The following is a 17,655-nucleotide window of genomic DNA, read 5'->3' as shown; positions in this document are numbered from 1 at the left end:
AAACTCATGATGTATTAGTTATTATTACTATTCTAATGTCAGAACAACCCAATCCAGGTAAAACAGCACAGACCTGGACTAAAATCCATGCTCTAGCATTTGGGAGCTATGTGTCCTTGGGCAAAGCACTGAACTGGCTTAAGCATCAGTTTCTACCTATTATCAAGCGCTATCGGGGCTGATAGTTCCTGCCTGGCAGGGCTGAGAGCAGGACTAAATCGGACCTGTGTCCGAGGCCCCCAGTCCAGTGCCTGCATGTCAGCCACAACCTCCAGTCCATAGCGGCTGTTACTGTGTGGACGCAGGATCACAGTTATGCAAGGAAAAATTCACATAGTGACCTGACCTCTTTTTCTACTTCTGTGCCATTTTATAGGCAGAAATAGCATCTCCCTGCTCGTAGCTGAGGTATTTGAAGATCCTGAAGCCATACCTTTGTGCAGGCTTCAGTAACGTGTCTGTGTCTGATTTATTCGTTTTACAAAGGGGACTGATTCAGCCAAGTGTAAGTAACATTGACTGATTCCCTGCTCCGGGCCTGGCCCCATACTGTTGCCGGAGAGTCAGAAATGAGTCAGACACAGCCCCTGTCTGCAAAGAGCTGATACTGGCCCAAAGAAGAGCCAAGGACGTTGTCACAGCAAACTGCACTAGGAGTGCAGAAACCCGGGTTCTTTCCTGAGCCCTAAAACCTAAGTGCCAAGAAACCTTGAACAAGCCACACCTCCCATCTCCAGAACTTGTCTACATGCAGAATGAGGACCTTGAACTTGCTGGTCTCTATGGCTTGAAGCTATTTCCTCTTCAGATGTGTTGACTCCTTTGCCCAGTGCTCTCTGGGAGCAGTCTGCAGGGCACAGGATAATTACGGGAGGTTATACCAGAGCCACTGCCTTCGGAGCTATAAAGACTTGGCCTTGGGACCTTCTCGATCAGCCAGGATGGGCTTAACCCTGTGGCATCCTGGGATCCCAGCAGTGGTCTGGTGAGGAAGGGGAGGGGGATAGATCCAGGAACTGGAGAGGGGACCTGGACCAAGGCTGCAGGCCAGTGTCCCACCCGGGTAAGCAAAGAGGGATTAAGAGTGGAGGCTCCAATAGCCAGGGCAGCTTCGGGCTAACTGGGCTCCCAGGACCAGGAAGCTGACTCACTCCAGACCCCCACTGGGTGCTGGGGCTGCCTGGGGGCCCCCAAGCAGTTCAGGCCTGACTCCCAAGCAGCACACCAGACACCAGATGTATTCCAGACTTGATCTGTGTGCCGAGGGAAGGAGCTCACATCCCACTCCTCCCCTGGGAGGAAGGACGGGGGACAGCTTGCTGCAGGGGAGGCACTTTCTTTGTGGGGGATCTTGAAGCATTTGCTTCATTGGTCCAAGTTTCCCCTCGCCTGTGGGAAAGTGTCCCAGCTCTCCTCTCTGTGGTCGGCCTTCTGGCCGTCTCTCTATCCCATGCCAAGGCATAGTCTGCTCATCTCACGCAGGACACCACGCTAGTGCTTTCTTATGTGAGGCTGGAATTGAGTTGAAGCCGGCAGAGCTGAGCTGAGATCCTGGGATCATTGGTATGTGCACTGGCATCGCGATTCCTAGTCAAATTCTCGGTAGCCAACCCAAGGCGATTAACGTGGGGAAGAGAAATTGCAGGTTACCATTCAACCACCACCGCCATCCATATGCATGAAGCCTGGGGACCTGACTCCCTTGCAGAATGAAGCATAACCTTTAGAGGGACCAATTTCAGAGAAATCGCCACCGCTACCTCCACCCACTCTCACTGCCTCCCTGCAAGCCAGAATGAGTGTTGCTTTAGCTCTGTGGCAGCAAAGGAAGCCGCTTGGGCTGCCCACATGCCATATATGTTCTCAAAGAGTTTGATGGGCTTCTGCCACTTAAGAAATTGGTCACATTTAGAGATATTCAGCTTCAGTGAACATGTCATGGCTGTATATAGGAAAAACATACTATTATCTCTAGAGCTTGCCTGAAACAATAAGCTTGTTCCTGAAACAGATGTTTTGTGAAACCCACAGTGACAGGCTCATCATCTTGGGCTGGAGATGGGCCAGTACTTAGTTACCAGCCTCACAAGGACACCAACATCTCTGCTGGCTGCCCGTTCATCCCACGCAGCTGGGCTCAGAGGGAGATACTCCCTGTGGCTCCTCCTTCTGGCTCATGGGTTCTGAAGTTAAACATTTTACAAGCTTGAGAATGTAGACAGAGGCAATCAGCCAGGTGTGCCTTGGGAAAGAAGTTTCCAGGATATTGACTGAGAATGTTTTAGTGCTGTTCGGCTAGCATCTATTGAGGGCCTACTGTGCACCAGGCACTATTCTAGTTGCTTCCAGTTACATGATCTCACAGTAACCCCCAAGGGTACCTAGGTTGGACATAAGGACACTGGACTCTTACATCAGTTTCCTAGGGCTGCCTAACAAGTTACCTCAAACTGCGTGACTTAGAACAACAGAAATGTCTTCTTTCACAGTGCTGGAGGCCAGAAGTCTGAGAGCAGGGTGTCCGCAGGGCCATGCCCCCTCCAAAGCTCTAGAGGAGAATCCTTCCTTGCCTCTTCCAGCATTTGGTAGCTCTTGGCTAGGTAGCATGACTCCAGCCTCTGCCCTCAGTTCCCATGGCCTTCTCCTCTGTGTATGTCTGCATCAAATCTCCCTCTATCTCTCTCCTATAAGAACATCTGTCCCCAGATTTAGGGCTCTCTCTAAATCCAGAATGATCTTGGGATCCTTAATTATATCTGCAAAGACTTTTTTTCCAAAAAAGGTCACATTAACAGGTTTCAGGGGTTAGGACTTGGATATATCTTCTGGGGGACAGTGTTCAGCCCACTGCAGCCTTCCAGCTGTTACCTAATGGTTTCCCCAAAGTCACATATGGAGAAGGGGTCTCAGTAGGGCGTGGAACCCAGGCTGGTCAGCTCTGAGCTAAGACACTCTATGGAGCTTTGATCAGGTGGCACTCATCAGGTGCTGCAAGGCAGGCCCTGGTGTCAGTGCTGAGATATAAGCATGAAGTGATGGGCCCTGTTCTTAAGAAAGTTATAGGCTGGGCACGGTGGCTCATGCCTGTAATCCCAGCACTTTGGGAATCCAAGGTAGAAGGTTTGCTTGAGCCCAGGAGTTAGAGGCCAGCCTGGACAACACAGAGAAACTCTGTCTCTACTAAAGATACCAAAACTAGGCAGGAGTGGTGAACCATGCCTTTAGTCCCAGCTACTTGAGAGGCTAAGGCAAGAGGATTGCATGAGGCCAGGAGTTTGGGGCTGCCGTGAGCCATAATCACACCATTGCACTCCAGCATTGCAACAGAGTGAAACCCTGTCTCAAAGAAAGAAAAGAAAGAAAGAGAAAGAGTTGCGGTTGGGTGGGAAGGAGCTATGCATATTGGTTCAGAGTCAGAGTTCTGAGTCCAGCCAATCCAGAGTCATAAGCCGGCTTTGCCACTTCTAAGCGGATGACCTTGGGCAAATTATGCCATTTTTCTGTGTCTCATAGGGAAACAGTCTCTTATGGAAACTGGGAATCATATGAAGAAGAATCCTAACCTCAAAGGATCGTGGTGAGAATCAAATGACAGGATGTGCTTAGCACACAGGTGTCCAAGCAGCGAGAGCCCCAGCATCCTGACCCCACAGCCTTTGTGGTTAACCACTGCTCACTGCTTTCCACTTGCTAGGATGCCCCAGAATATTTGAATCAGAGCCTCCAAATGGAAAACAGACAGTGGAAGACTTCTGTACAAGTCCCCAGAAACCAGGCTGAGGAAGAGGGAGAATCCGAAGCTGACTTCAGGATTTTGAGCTTGGCTCACTGGGGGGATGAAGTTGCTAGTAACAACATGGAAATGGCAAGAAGCAGGTTCAAGGGGATGTATTATCTTCATCCTGGAACATTGGACTACTGAGATGCAAGCGGGCTTTCTGGGTGGATTTTCTGGCAGGCGTTGGACTTCCAGAAAATGATTCTTTAAAGCTACATGAAGACTAAGAGTGTGGGAAATAATTGATCCCATCTGGGTGAATTCAAGTGTTTTCCTGGGTGAAGACTTTTGGGGGCAGAGAGCAAACTAGAAAACAGAAAACAGAAGTGGGTACTCATGGGTTTGTGGATGCGGCATTCAGTTTTCTTGCCTGCAGAGTGGGTGCCTTGCTTTGTTCTTCCCAAGCTGCTGTTGAGGCTGCATTAGGTCAGGAATGGGAAATTGCCGTGTAGATTGTGCCCTTAGCTGTAGCGAGAGGCAGCAGATAGCAGCGTCAACCCCAGTCTCTGAAATGCTGAGCAGGACAGGAGAGGTACAAGTGAAGCGCCCCCTGTCTCTGTGTCATAGCTGAGAAATTAATAATTGTTCCCTCTTCTGGTTTGAACTGGCCTTTTGAATAGGCTCTAAATTTGTTCACAATCGCCAAAGGAACGACACAATAAAAACTGGAATTTCTCCATTCCCTGGCAAGGGGTGTGCATTTGCCAGTGGTTTTTTTTTGTAAAAGCGTGTGTTTTTGTACTTCTCTCCCAGGCATTGTGGAGCGGTTCTGCTGCCCCTCATCCCCGGACCACCACCTCCCACACATCCCACTTGCCCTCTCCGTCTCCTGTGTGTGTGTTTGGCAGGACGGGGTAGGTCAGTGGACGTTGCCATGACAACTGAGAAAGAGACAGTTCTGACTTCAGCTCCGCGCTTGTTAGTAGGGAAACTGAAAGAGTCGCTTTTGTTTTCTTTCTTGGGGGTTGGGATGTCCACCACATTCCTGTTGGCATGGAAACCTTTGGCTCCCACCGGGTGAGTCGGTCAAGTGGGGTAATAATTGATTTGAATGGGTGTTGGGAGAGGCTACTGTGAAGAGGCAGGACCCTGTGGGTCTGGCCATTGTGTCGCCATAAACACACTGCTCCTTAGGGCTCTCCCTCTGGGAGGGGAAGGTGGATGGGGATGGCAGCCTCTAGACCCCAGTCTGTGCATCTGCAAATCTCTGGGATTTTTAAGCCATCTTGTATCGCGGACCAGTGATGTGTCTGGCATTCTCCCGGGTTCTTTACATTTGGTATTCCACTTCGTGCTCACTAAAGCCCTGTGGGTTTGGTGCTGTCACCACTTTGCGAATGAGGAAACTGATGCTCAGTGAGGTTAAGTACCTTCCCCAAGGTCAGTCAGCCAGGAAGTGGCAGTGTCAGAGCTAAAGCCCAGGCCTGCGTGATTCATCCTCCCTGCAGCTCTCGCCACTCTGCTGCCTGCCTTAACCTTGTGCTTGAACTTACACAGTCTCTCTAGAGTCTCCAGAGCCATCCGGGAGGCATCATCTAAAAAATGTACCTTGATAACTAAACATTTAGTACTTCTGTGAGAAACACCACTGCAAACTTTCTGGATGTCTGCTTGGGGAATTGTGCAGTGACAAGAGAAATTAAATACTTTAATGGATTTTGACAACAACTCTATGTTCAGGGAATTCAAATTGCATAAAGTAAAAAGTTAGACTTTCTCTCTGGACCTGACTGCTAATAGGCATGCCTAATTTATTCGTCGGATTTTTTTAAAAATCTATTCTTGATAGGACCAAAGTCCTTTGAGGAAAGAATGTCATGGGTCGAAGGAGGCCGCAAAATCTTCCTGGAGGAGGTGGGGCTTGAGTTGACCCAACATCCCTGGCTGCAGAGTTGGTACTCAATAAATATATGTCAAAGGAGTCATATAACTGCTACCATTTCTTTTGTACTTACGATGTTCCAACCAGGGTGCTAGCGCCTTGTTTATACCACCCCATCAAGTCCCTCCACACCTCTGGAGAGTGGATTCTATCGTCCATCTCCATTTTACAGAAGAGAACCAGAGGCTGAGTGTTGATGCCCGTTTCCTAAGGCCACACAATTGGTAAGGGATGGAACCAGAATGACCGTTATTCTCATCACCATAAATTATTAATGTGATATTTTTGCCCTAAAGATGGGTTTATAGACCCATAAGCTGAAAAATGACACCCAAAGGTCACCCTGCCCATTTTCTTGTCTTCAGGCAAAATTACCCCAAATTCTTCATGTTCTCTGTCTTAAAGAATACTTTACTTACACAGTCATGTATCAGCATGTCTTTTTTGTATCACCTATTAGATGTACAGTACTGCCAGAGAAACAAAAATGGATTCTATTTCTGGCAAACTCAGAGTCTATCAGGAAAAAGAAGCCACAAACTTAAATGATTGTGATATAAATTTAGAAAATGATAAATTCCACTATGAAGTACTGTGGGAATCAGGAAGAGAGTATTTCTGAGTGGGAAGGATTCAGGAAGGCTGTGGGCTGGTGTCTAGAGTGAGCTTGGAAGAATGAGCAGGATTTGGACCTGGCTGTCGTGAAGGGGTGGGCAGGACAGAGGCATCCCAGACACAGAGAGGTGGCACGAGGTACAGGCCATCGCGTTTGTGAATAAGATCGCCCAAGAAGACTGTGGGCAGGGAGCAGGTCAAGGACAGGGGCTTAGAGGATCACCTACTACTAAGGGTCCTAGAGGCGGGAAAACAGAGGGTGGAAAAACACCACAAAGAGTGCATGGGTGCAGGAGCCAGGAAATGAGACGTTCAGGAAGACAGTGGTCAGCTTCATTGAATGCTGTGAACAAGCAAGATTGGAGGAAGATTAAGAAGATCAGTGACAATTAGGAGGTGCATGGTCCGCCTTGAGAGAACAGTATGTGGGCAGTGGAGGCAGAAGCCAGTGTGCTCGTGCTGCAGCCAGGAGGGGACCATGCACATGGAAAGACTTCCTCTAGGTCACGCTCTACCAGGCCAGGGCGCTGACTACAGTCTCCTAGAGGTGGACCAGCAGTGAGCCCCCTTGGCCTAGCTTCCCTGGAAGCCTAGGGTCTTAAGCATCAGACAGGTCCTGGTTACCCGTTGATACTGTTTAGGAGGCAGATGACTTTGAGTGTTGTGTTTAACCTGAGCTTAGCTTTGTTTGTTCAGTCACAGCAGCTAACGCTTACTGAGTGCTTGCCACATTCCAGGTATGGCTCTGAATGGATTAGCCCATTTAATTCTCACAACAATGCTGGGACATAGGGAGAATTATTATCCCTATTATACAGATAAAGACATCAAGGCACGGGCAGGATAGGAGACTTTTCAAAGATTACCAGCTAGTTGGGAACAGGAACAGGATTCCAACCCACGCATTCTGGCTCTGGAGGTGCATCTTAATATCTCCATCTTAAGGTCTCTGTGTGGTTTAACCAGGGTAATTAATGCCTGTTAGAGTCTCTGGCCCAAAGGAGGGGCTCACTAAGAGTGACTCCCTTTTTCCCCTGACCAAATACAAATGCAAGGTCAGGACACCCTTGTCTGAGAAAGGTCTGTGGGATCTGCCCCTTAAGGCCTCATTCACATCAGTGCAAATCCCATACAGAATGGCACTCAAAAATTGCTTTGGAAAGTGGGATACAAATGTCATGAGCTCCTGGCATGATGCTGAGTGAAGCTGGTTTTGTGTTCAACACCTGTACTGCAGGAATTGACCGATGTGCCAGCGCAGGTAAGGGCTGAGAATCCTCAAGGCAAATCAGTCAGTGATGAGTGAAATTAACAAAGTGTGCAGATTTCATCTGCAATCTGAAGGGGGAGTATCTGACCTGGGATATGCCTATGGAATTACTGAATAAGGGTTCATCAGGTGCTCAGTGTATAGAAGAGAATTAGGATTACCATAGAAAATGAACTGGGTTTAGGTGAAATTGAGTGCCAAAAAGAAATTACAGTCTAGGCAAAGAATAACTTTTACACACGGCTTCCCCCAACTTATCGTCTGTATTCACATAGCCCTATACTTTGGTGCAGAACTGTGTTTAAACACTAAAATGCTTTGTGTTGCAGATAGGCACTGAGTATGTAATTAAAAGGATCCCTTCATTAGCAGAGCTGTACAATGAAAGCTCAAGTTGGCCTTTTCTGCTAATTTTGGAGATGGTAAAACAGAGGCTAATACAACCACTGATTACAATTGTCATATAGACAGTCTCTTGCTGTTGCCATTAGGAAATTTTTGTTCTCCCAGAGACAGGCTTTTCCCAGGGACTGTGAGAGAACAAGAGGAAAAAAAGATTCATGCTGGCAACCAGAAGTAGAGGGGTGTGGAAATACAGGGGTAGTGCAGGGGTTTAACAGGTGGGCTGTGGAGACAGACCACCCAGGTTCCAATCCCAGCCTCCTGGCTTAGGCCACTGACTTAACCTTCCTACGCTTCAGCGTCCTCAGGTGTAAACTCATGTTAGTAACTGTGACTAACTAATTGGATTGTTGTGAGAGTTCACTGAAATAATGACTGTATTCATTGTCAGATATTTTTAAGCACCTACTGTGTACCGGGAGCTGTGCTGGGGCTGTAGATATAGTCATAAACCAGGCAGTAATGGTGCCTGCCCTTCTGGGAACTTTCCATCTAGAAAAGAAATAGGCATTAAGCAGACAGTTATGCAAATAGCCATTGGAGTGTGATAACTACTCTGAAGAAAAAATAATGTATACCATGGGCTTAGCATTGTGCAAGATGCAGATTGAGTTCTCAATAAATTTATTGATGATGATGATGATGAAATACTAAGTCAGGGAGGTTGTAGAGAAAGGAATGGTTGATTCTATTTCCAAAAGCTGTGGAAAGCATTTTGGGAAAGGTGAGAGAGAATCTTAAATTTGAAAGATGGGTGTTTTTCTAGTGGATCATTTATAAAAGGAGGGAGAGATGTGGATGCGGAGGATGAGGGAGGCAGCAACCGGGCCATGCAGACCTGGAATGCTCTCTCAGGCCTGGGGACCTTGTTCACCGTGCCTTGGGCAGTTGGTGCAGGCAGGGCTTATACTTTGAAAAATCTTTCTCTGGGTTCCAGAGAAAAGCTAAGCACCAGCCAGTTCATCTACGGAAAGGCAGTGGCCAGCTATACAGTAGCTTTAAAGGGGACTCTGAAGTCCTTCAGGCAAAAGGCATTCTCCTCCCCTTCTGCCAAGGCGGCTGGAAGAGTCTGAGCTTTTCATTCATAATTTTGGCCACTCTGGCATTTATGCTCAATAGCTGTGTCATTTTTTTCTTTCTTTTTTCTTTTCTTTTTCTTTTTTTAGACACAGGATCTTGCTCCATCTCCCAGGCTGGAGTGCAGTGGCACAGCTCATAGCTCACTGCAGCCTTGTTTCCCGGGTTCAAGCAATCCTCCCACCTCAGCCTCCCAAGTAGTTAGGACCACAGGTGCGTACCACCAGAGCTGACTAATTTTTAATTTTTTGTAGAAGCGGGGTCTCGTTATGTTGCCCAGGCTGGTCTAGATTCAGGGCTTCAAGCAGTTCTCCCACCTCAGCCTCCCAAAGTGCTAGGATTACAGGCATGAGCCACTTAACTCTCCCTTCTTCTTCACTCTTTTTTATCTCAGAGGCTCTGGATGAGAAGTCCGGGGGACTTAGCCTGCCTTTGCCACCCCTGTGTGATGCCTCACCTCAAGCCAGTGACTTGGCCCCACTCCCTATGTATTTCAGAAGGAAAATGACACACGGTCATTGCTAGTGCCCCTTCTAACTCAAAATCTGACTTTTTCTGTACCTGGGCAACAGCAAAGTTCTCTCACGCATTACTTCATCCTCAATAGAGAAGGAGGGTGTCAGAGCAGGTGCAGTGAACTCCCCAGCCAGGCCTGAGAAAATGAGGCACACGTGGAGGGTTTGTTAGGTGGTCCTGGACAGCCTGGAATGAGAGTTTCCCAAGAAGGAGCAGTGGAGGAGCAGAAGGTCAATCTACTGTTTGGTTACATGGGGTGGGGAGTGAGGCAGAAACCCCATATTCTCCTGAGGTCCTGGGGTGAATACCAGTCTCTCCCACTGAGGGCTGGTGACTAAACAGTGGGCCCCTTGAGGTGATAACACTCGTGAGAGAAAGATGTCAGTGGTTATAATCCAAGTGGCAAACAGGTATTGAGGTGCTGTGTCCATCTTCTCTGCTAATCCTAACATCAGTCCTATAGGTTAGGTGCCATTATTATTCCCATTTTATATTAGAGGAAACTAAAGCTTTGAGATTATATGACTTGCCCAAGGTCCTACAGCTTGTGAGTGGAAGAGCTGGGATTTCAGCCATGCCCTGATCTGCCCGCAAAGCCCAAACTCCAGACCCCCTGCACCACCAGCCCCGCAGCCCAGGGAGGAGGAGCCGACTGGAGCACCCCTCCTTGGCCTGTGTGCACAAAATGTTTCATTGCCTCTGATCATGCTGCAGGCCCAGCGGGCAAGAGGGACGATGGTGAAGACACGCGCTCCACGCTCAGGGCCGGCAGGGCAGAGAGCCCTGTTGGAAAAGAAGCTTACTGGGAGGTCTTTGTAAAATGAGCTGTCAGCTCCTTCATCCGTAAAATGAGAGGGCTGGGCCCAGTGACCCCAAAAGGCCTTTCCAGCTCTGAAATAGCATGAGTTCTGGGTCTGTGGGAGCCAGGGCATTAGAGTAAGTCCTTATACTTGTCCTTCAGTTAATGCGTTGCCTGGCCCTGCAGGAAAATGCTCCCGCAGCAACCCCAGGCCTGGCAGCTCTGGGAATCCATCCCCAGGCAGGGAGAGACCTAGTCTGCTGTTGTTGCCATGGGGTCCTTTGTTAATTCATATAGTCGGCACACATTACAAACATTACATGTCAGCAATTCTTGGGAGCCCGGAATGTAAAGTAACAGATTGACTTGTTTGGCAAACAAAACGAAGCAGCCAGATGAGCACTGGTACCCTCCCGAGAAGTCACATTGAGGACAGTTACAAGCCCCCCAAGCAGATTCATCTTGATGCTTTGTGGAAAGCCTGTTTTGAGTCCTAAACAAAGTGGCCGTTTTGTGCTAGGCGTAGGCTCCATCCTCCTGCTTTAGCCTCACACCACCCCATAGAGCCAGAGACTTCTCTCCATTGCAAGGGAGGGGAAAATGAGTTCAGTGAAGTTGTATAACTACATCAAGTGAGCATGATGGCGTGGAAAGCGCCTGGACTTTGAGGTCAAAGCTGAGCCACCTTAGGAAAGTAGGTTAACCTCTCTGAAGCTCACTTTTCTCATCAGTGAAATGGGACCATTTGTAATACCTAATTCATAGGATCCTTGCTAGGGTCAAAGGAGATGTTACAAGTAACCGGCCTGACCCTCGAGGTCCTCAGTCAGTGCCTGACAGCTCCCCGTGTATGGAGGCCGCATGATGCAGTGGTTAGAAACAAGGATGCTGGAGCCCACCTCTCTGGGTTTCTGTCCCAGGTTCAAAACATATTGGTTCATATCCTTGTGCCTTGGTTTCCTCATCTGTAAAATGGGGATCGTATTAATAATAACACCTGCTTCATAGGATTTTATCAAGATTAAATTTTTTAAATTGCAGTTCCTGGCACATAGTATGTGCAATGAATATCATCACCATTGTGTTTTGTTGTGTTTTGATGTTTTGTTGCTGTTGATGATATGTTACAGAGGAAAGTGATCAAGCCAAGTGGGAGTGGCCTGACCAGGGTTTGTGGGGAGGAAGGGTCATTGCGTGAAGGGGAATAGGTGGGAATAGGCTCAACATGGGTCTAGGTCTTAGAGGGACTTGGATGGCAGACAGAGCTCTCTCGTTAAGTCCTTTCCTTGTCACTGTGGAAGCCCACGCCTCACCTGTTTTAGAGTCTATCACCTTCCCTTCAAGTCGCCTAGCATCACCCATCAGGCAAATGGAGCCTCTGTGATAGCAGAGATTTATCAAGCAACAGAGCTGGGCTATACAGTAAAGTTTATTTTTAGTGACTTCATCCTCCAGTTCTCTAAATTAGCTGCAGGGCTAATTTAAGGGACTTCTTTGGTGCATGGTTAGCATATTCTGCAGGAATGCCAACATGATACATGTGCGTTTGGAATCCGCTAGTGACTGAGGGGACTCGCCTTGGCCGAACAGCAGGGAAGGGGACCTGTTTATGTCCCTTTGCCATGTGGCACCACTGCCACAAGGCTCTCCTGCCAAGCCACGGGGCTGCCTGGGAATGTGATCCAGGATGTTCTCTCCCCTTTTGTCCCACATGTTCAAGCAGTAGTTGCTAAATCTGTGTGTCTAAAGCTCCCTGTCTCTATGCCCATTACAACTGCCCTAGTTTAGGTCTCATTTTCTTTCACCTAGGCCAGTGATTCTTAGACCTTAGCCTGTATCAGAATCACCTGCAGGGCTTGCTAAAACAGATTGCCCAGCCCACTCAGAGTTTCTGAGTCGGTAGGTCTGGGGTGAGATCCAAGAATGTACATTACTAACAAGTTATCAGGAGGCACCGATGCTGCTGGGCTGGGGACCACACTTTCAGAATCGTTGACCTAGACCGTTCCAGTAGCTTTCTAATACCATCCATCCTTCCCCTCTCAATTCGGAATACACAGTGCTGGCAGATTTATTCGTCTCCAGCACGGTTTTAATCTTGCCATTCCTCTCCTCAAAATCTACCACATTCTTCTCATTCCCTACACTACTAAGTCCAAGCACCTTTCTCTCACATTCAGGGTCCTATATGACCTAGACCCACGCTGGTTCGCTCATCATCACACTGCCAAGTCACTGTTTATATATGGGTCTTGTCTTCCCTCACTTGGTCACATGCTTCTGGGTGACAGGGACTGTGTCCACTTCACTCTTGTATCCAAGGCCCCTGGGGCATGTGAGTGCTTGGAACATGTTTCATGGATGAATAAATTATTGAAGGAATGTTTAACTAGAGATGGAAATTAACTCAAGCAACTTCTCAGCAACTAGAAAGAATTTGACCTTGCTAGGTCTACTTCTCTACTTTGTTAATTTCTGGAGCTATATACCACTTATACATAAGAAGAAAAGTCTCTGGTTTGATTTAAATCAAATTATCACAAAAGCTATATAGTGAACTAAGCATGGGGTGTGACATGAGATAGTCCCAAGTGTAAATCCTGATTTCACTACTGATTGGGTGAGCTTGGGAAAGTATTCAGCCTCTCTGGGCCTGTTTCCTAATCTGTAGAATGGGAATCGTTTCCACCTACACTGTAGAATTGTTAGGAGAAACAAATGAAGTAATATAGGTAAGTGGCTTGGAGCAATGTTTGACATGTAGTAGTATTTACCTCGATAAATGGTGATTTTTAACAGTTAACTTTCCAGGCAAAATAGAGATAGGTGGTTTTTCACAAGTTTCAATGAAAAAGATTTCCATTTTATTTGAAAAATGCTAACAGATAAAACATTCCAGAACTCTTTCACCTATTTTAATGAATCAAGGATATACCAAATTCAATTTTTTTAAAAAAAATTATCCCAAAGGACTAGTCAGCTTGATTTATATTTTCTTTACCAGTCACTTTTATTTCATAAGCCCAACATTTCCATTAAAATGCTATTAAGTAAAAACAGGATCTTACATATTTGTGATGGCTTGGATCTCAACGTGATAATGGGAATTATCTCCAGCAAAGATACCATTTCTCATTGTTTTATTTCCTCTTACATATCAGCTATATCTTTAGTGCCTTCTTCCAGCTGAGTAAAACCACCTCCCTCTGAATTTGTGGTTGAGTCCATGAAAATGATATCTCTGGCTTTGAAGACTCTTTTCATCATAAGGTTATTAATTGGGATTCAGGAAGGATGGGAAATGGTAGTCATCCACTAAATACAGCAACTCTTGAAAGAAATTTGAAAGGCTGTTGCTAGAAGAAAAAACAGACTCATTCTGCAAGGCTCTGGAGGCAGGATGGGAGGCAGGAGTTGGACCCTGGAGAACGACAGTTTGCTGGTTACCATTGGGAACACCTTTCCAGTCTGAGGTATCCCAGAGGTGGTGGGGTTCACATCACCAGGGCAACCCCAGCTAAGCCCACGACCCTGGATGATGTGCTGATCAAATGACCTTATCTATCTGGATTTAAATTTCTTCTCTAGAATCATTTCAAAAATGTTCTGTAACTAGATAGTGGTGACAGTTACACAACAATGTGAATACCTGAAACATCACTGAATTGTCCACTTGAAAATGGTTAAAACGGTGAGCTTTATGTTCGTTATACTATGATAAAATAATAAATGACATCGTTGGACAGGGTGATCTCCAAAGCCACTTATAGCTATAAGATTTTTATGCTTCCTGGCTAACAAGGTGAAACCCCGTCTCTACTAAATACACACACACACAAAAAAGAAAATTAGCCAGACATAGTGGCACACGCCTGTAGTTCCAGCTACTTGGGAGGCTGAGACAAAAGATTCGCTTGAACCCAGGAGGCGGAGGTTGCAGTGAGCCGAGATCACGCCACTGCACTGCAGCCTGGGTGACAGAACAAGTCTCTGTCTCAAAAAAAAAAAAAAAAAAAAAATTTATGCCTCTGAGAGGGAGCACATCACTCAGGGGACTGATCACTGACTCTATTTAGTCAAATGACAGACCATGTGACACTAGATCTCTAACTGAGGGGGAATGGTTAATTAATACAGAATATTTCATGTCATGAGAAATTACACTGATGAAAACACTTAATACCATGGGAAGATACTTACAATGTAGGGTATAAAAAGAAGGATTTGGAATACATGTAATGTAATCCTAACTTTATAAATATAGATAAGAAATCAAAATGTTAATAGTGTTGATCTCAGACTTGTAGAATTACAAATGATTTTGATTCCTTTATACATTCTCAAAATGTCTACAAAGAGCATGACTTACTATTATAATTTTTAAAAAACTCTATAAAATAAAAAATCAATAATTTCACATAGGATTTGTAACCCACAGTGTGAATTATGATGTATATTTGAATAATGGGGTGGTGGGTCAGGCGCAGAGGCTCATGCCTATAATCCCAGGATATTGGGAGGCTGGCCAAGGCAGGAGGATCGCTTGAGGCCAAGAGTTCAAGACTAGCCTGATCGATGTAGCAAGACCTTATCTCTACAAAAACACTTAAAAATTAGCCAGATTGACCAGGCACGGTGGCTCACACCTGTAATCCCAGCACTTTGGGAGGCTGAGGCGGGTGGATCACTTGAGGTCAGGACTTAGAGACCAGCCTGGCCAACATGGCAAAACCCCATCTCTACTAAAAATACAAAAATTAGCCAGGCGTGGTTGCACACACCTGTAATCCCAGCTACTCAGGAGGCTGAGACAAGAGAATCACTTGAACCCAGGAGGCAGAGGTTGCAGTGGCAGTGAGCCAAGATCACACCACTGCACTCCAGCCTGGGTGACAGAGCAAGACTCTGTCTCCAAAAAAAAAAAAAAAAAAAAAAAAGTCAGGCTAATGGTGGTGCACACCTGTAGTTCTAGCTACTCAGGAAGCTGAGGCAAGATTGTTTGAGCCCAGGTGCCTAGGCTGAACCTAGGCTACAGTGAGCTGTGGTTGTACCACTGTACTCCAGCCTGGGTGACAGAGTGAGCCCCTATCTCTTAAAAAAAAAAAAAAAAAGAAGAAGAAGAAGAAGAAAGAGGACTGGGCATAGTGGCTCATGCCTGTAATCCCAGCACTTTGGAAGGCTGAGGCCGAGGCAGGTGGATTGCTTGAGGTCAGGAGTTCAAGACCAGCCTGACTAACATGGTGAAACCCCGTCTCTACTAAAAATATAAAAAATTAGCTGGGCGTGGTGTCACACGCCTGTAATCCCAGCTACTCAGGAGGCTGAGGCAGGAGAATGGCTTGAAGCCAAAAAAAAAAGGAGAAGAAGAATTACAGTAGTAAAATAGAAAGAGCAGTGGATCAGTGGATTATAAGAACTGACTTATAATTCCAGTTCAGCTAGATGATACAGGTGCAACATCTTGCCAAGCCTCAGTTTCTTCATCTGGAACAGGGGCATAGTCATAACAGTCTACTGCACAGAGTGGAGTGAAGAGCAGATGACCGCCTAACTGTGGATGGTTCTGCCAACTGAGGAGTCCTCTGAGCTATTTTCGTTGTTATTGAGTGTATTCCAAGTGTACATTTCCAAATCTTTCCTTGAATAAAAACTTACTGAGTGCTTATAAAGTCATTGATTGCCACTTACCCAGAAATTTAAGGGCTAATTTCCAGTAAGAGCGTCGCCTTTTTTCTCATCTTTCTTCCTAGAACCTTAATAGGAAAACATTTCATTTCAACTGAAAAGCAACCACCTGATATTTACTGTCTTAAGTTCAAGGTGATGATGACAAAATCATTTTAGCGGAAGGAAAATTGCAGCCCTTTGGGCACATTCGCCTCTCCCAAGGAGTCAGGACTCTCCTCTTTGTGGGAGGGAGCATTTCTTTCCTTAAAACCCTCCACATTGTTGAAGTTGAAACGAGATTTTTCCCTCATGCTTCTCTGCTTCTGCCCTCTGCCTGTCCTTGCTTTGAGACTAGCATCAAGACCCACTAAGGAGGAACCGGGAATAGGCCTTCCAGGACTTTTTATTCACACAAGGGAGTTTTTCCCAGAGGCTGGCTCCTTGGACTGGGATGAAGAGAGGACCATTCGTACAGGGCTATCACGCATGTTGTTTTGCTGTTGAATTTAAAAGCATTTACAGGTTACAAAGCATTATATCCTTGATATGTTAAGGCTTACGTTGCAAACTTTTTCAGTGCAACGGATTCAAGGAAACTTTCTCAAACACCAAGTATGTTTCAGGTCTTATAGAAATAGGAGAGAAATTTCTATATGAAACAGATGTAGGCCTTCAATGAGCTCACAAAATGGTGAGAGAGACTGGCATGTAAACCAATGCAGTGCAGGCATGACAAAGCCAACAAGGAAGCAGATCCAAGGAATGGGGATGAGGCATGAGAGAGAGGGACCTGTGTGGTCAAGAGGCCATCTCAGCTGGTTTTGAAAGTGGAACAGAAGTGTACCAGGCGGCCACGGCCAGAGGAAAGCAGGCACAAAGACACCCAGATGGCCCAACCTGGGCACTGATGGTGTGCTTGCTTGGAAATGAAAGCACTGGGCATGAGGATGTTTAATAAGGAGTAGAGAACAGGCCTTGATACCATTAGCAGCACCACGTCTCAGTACCACGAGACATCATCCTAACTTTCTTGGATCAGTTAGTCAACCAGGCAGCATTTACTGACCATGTATAACATGCTCAAGGTTCTGTCTCAGGAATGAACACAACAGGTGGGAGAGGGCTACGCCTGGCCCCAGATCCCGACAGGATAGGACCCAGGAGTGGGAACTGAGCTGCAATTGCAGAGAGGGCCTTTGAGTGTGGAAGGGAGCTGGGTGTTCAAGGACCACGGAGTCTCCGGTTCCAGGGCAGGCCAGTGAGTGGCAGGTTGGGAGGAGCAGCACACAAGGCTTGGGCTGGAACAGTGTGCCTGGCGGGGGGATGATTGGAAATGAGGAGGCCTGGGAAGAACTCGGGAAGGGCCTCAAGTGCCAGAATGAGCAGTACAGACTTGGGAGTGGGAGTCCTCAGTGGTTTTAGCAAGTAAGTGACTCAGCCAGGTTGGCCTAAAAAGAGGTGACTCAGGTGCCAGTTTGGAGGATGGATCTATGGATGGGCAAAGCCAGAGGCAGGAGGGCCTTTGCTACAGTCCAGTCAGGGGCAGAGCAGGGGTTGGCTTCAGGACTAAGGAGGCAGAACTAGCTGAGGAGGAGTCGGCATTTATTCTATGCTTTCCTGTTGAGTAACTGGCAGATGGTTGTGACATT

The 17,655-nt window shown here is 46.7% G+C and overlaps 1 protein-coding gene across 5 annotated transcripts in view; it reads left to right on the top strand.

The window, feature by feature from the left end:
* The window catches only part of TTLL11 (tubulin tyrosine ligase like 11), a 278,698-nt gene that overhangs the window by 209,617 nt on the left and 51,426 nt on the right, over window positions 1–17,655 (top strand). Inside the window, exon 1 of one of the 5 annotated variants that reach the window (XM_054501608.2) lies at window positions 9,187–9,237. The exons of the other annotated variants lie outside the window; for them this stretch is intronic. The gene's annotated coding sequence lies outside the window, so the exon portion shown is untranslated. Of the gene's footprint in view, window positions 1–9,186; window positions 9,238–17,655 lie in introns of those variants that run through there. 5 annotated transcript variants of the gene reach the window in all.

This window comes from Pongo pygmaeus, chromosome 13 (genome assembly GCF_028885625.2).
Source record: "Pongo pygmaeus isolate AG05252 chromosome 13, NHGRI_mPonPyg2-v2.0_pri, whole genome shotgun sequence".
Lineage (NCBI taxonomy): Eukaryota > Metazoa > Chordata > Mammalia > Primates > Hominidae > Pongo > Pongo pygmaeus.
Note: the sequence above shows the minus strand (reverse complement) of the source record. Positions and strands in the feature narration are given on the sequence as shown.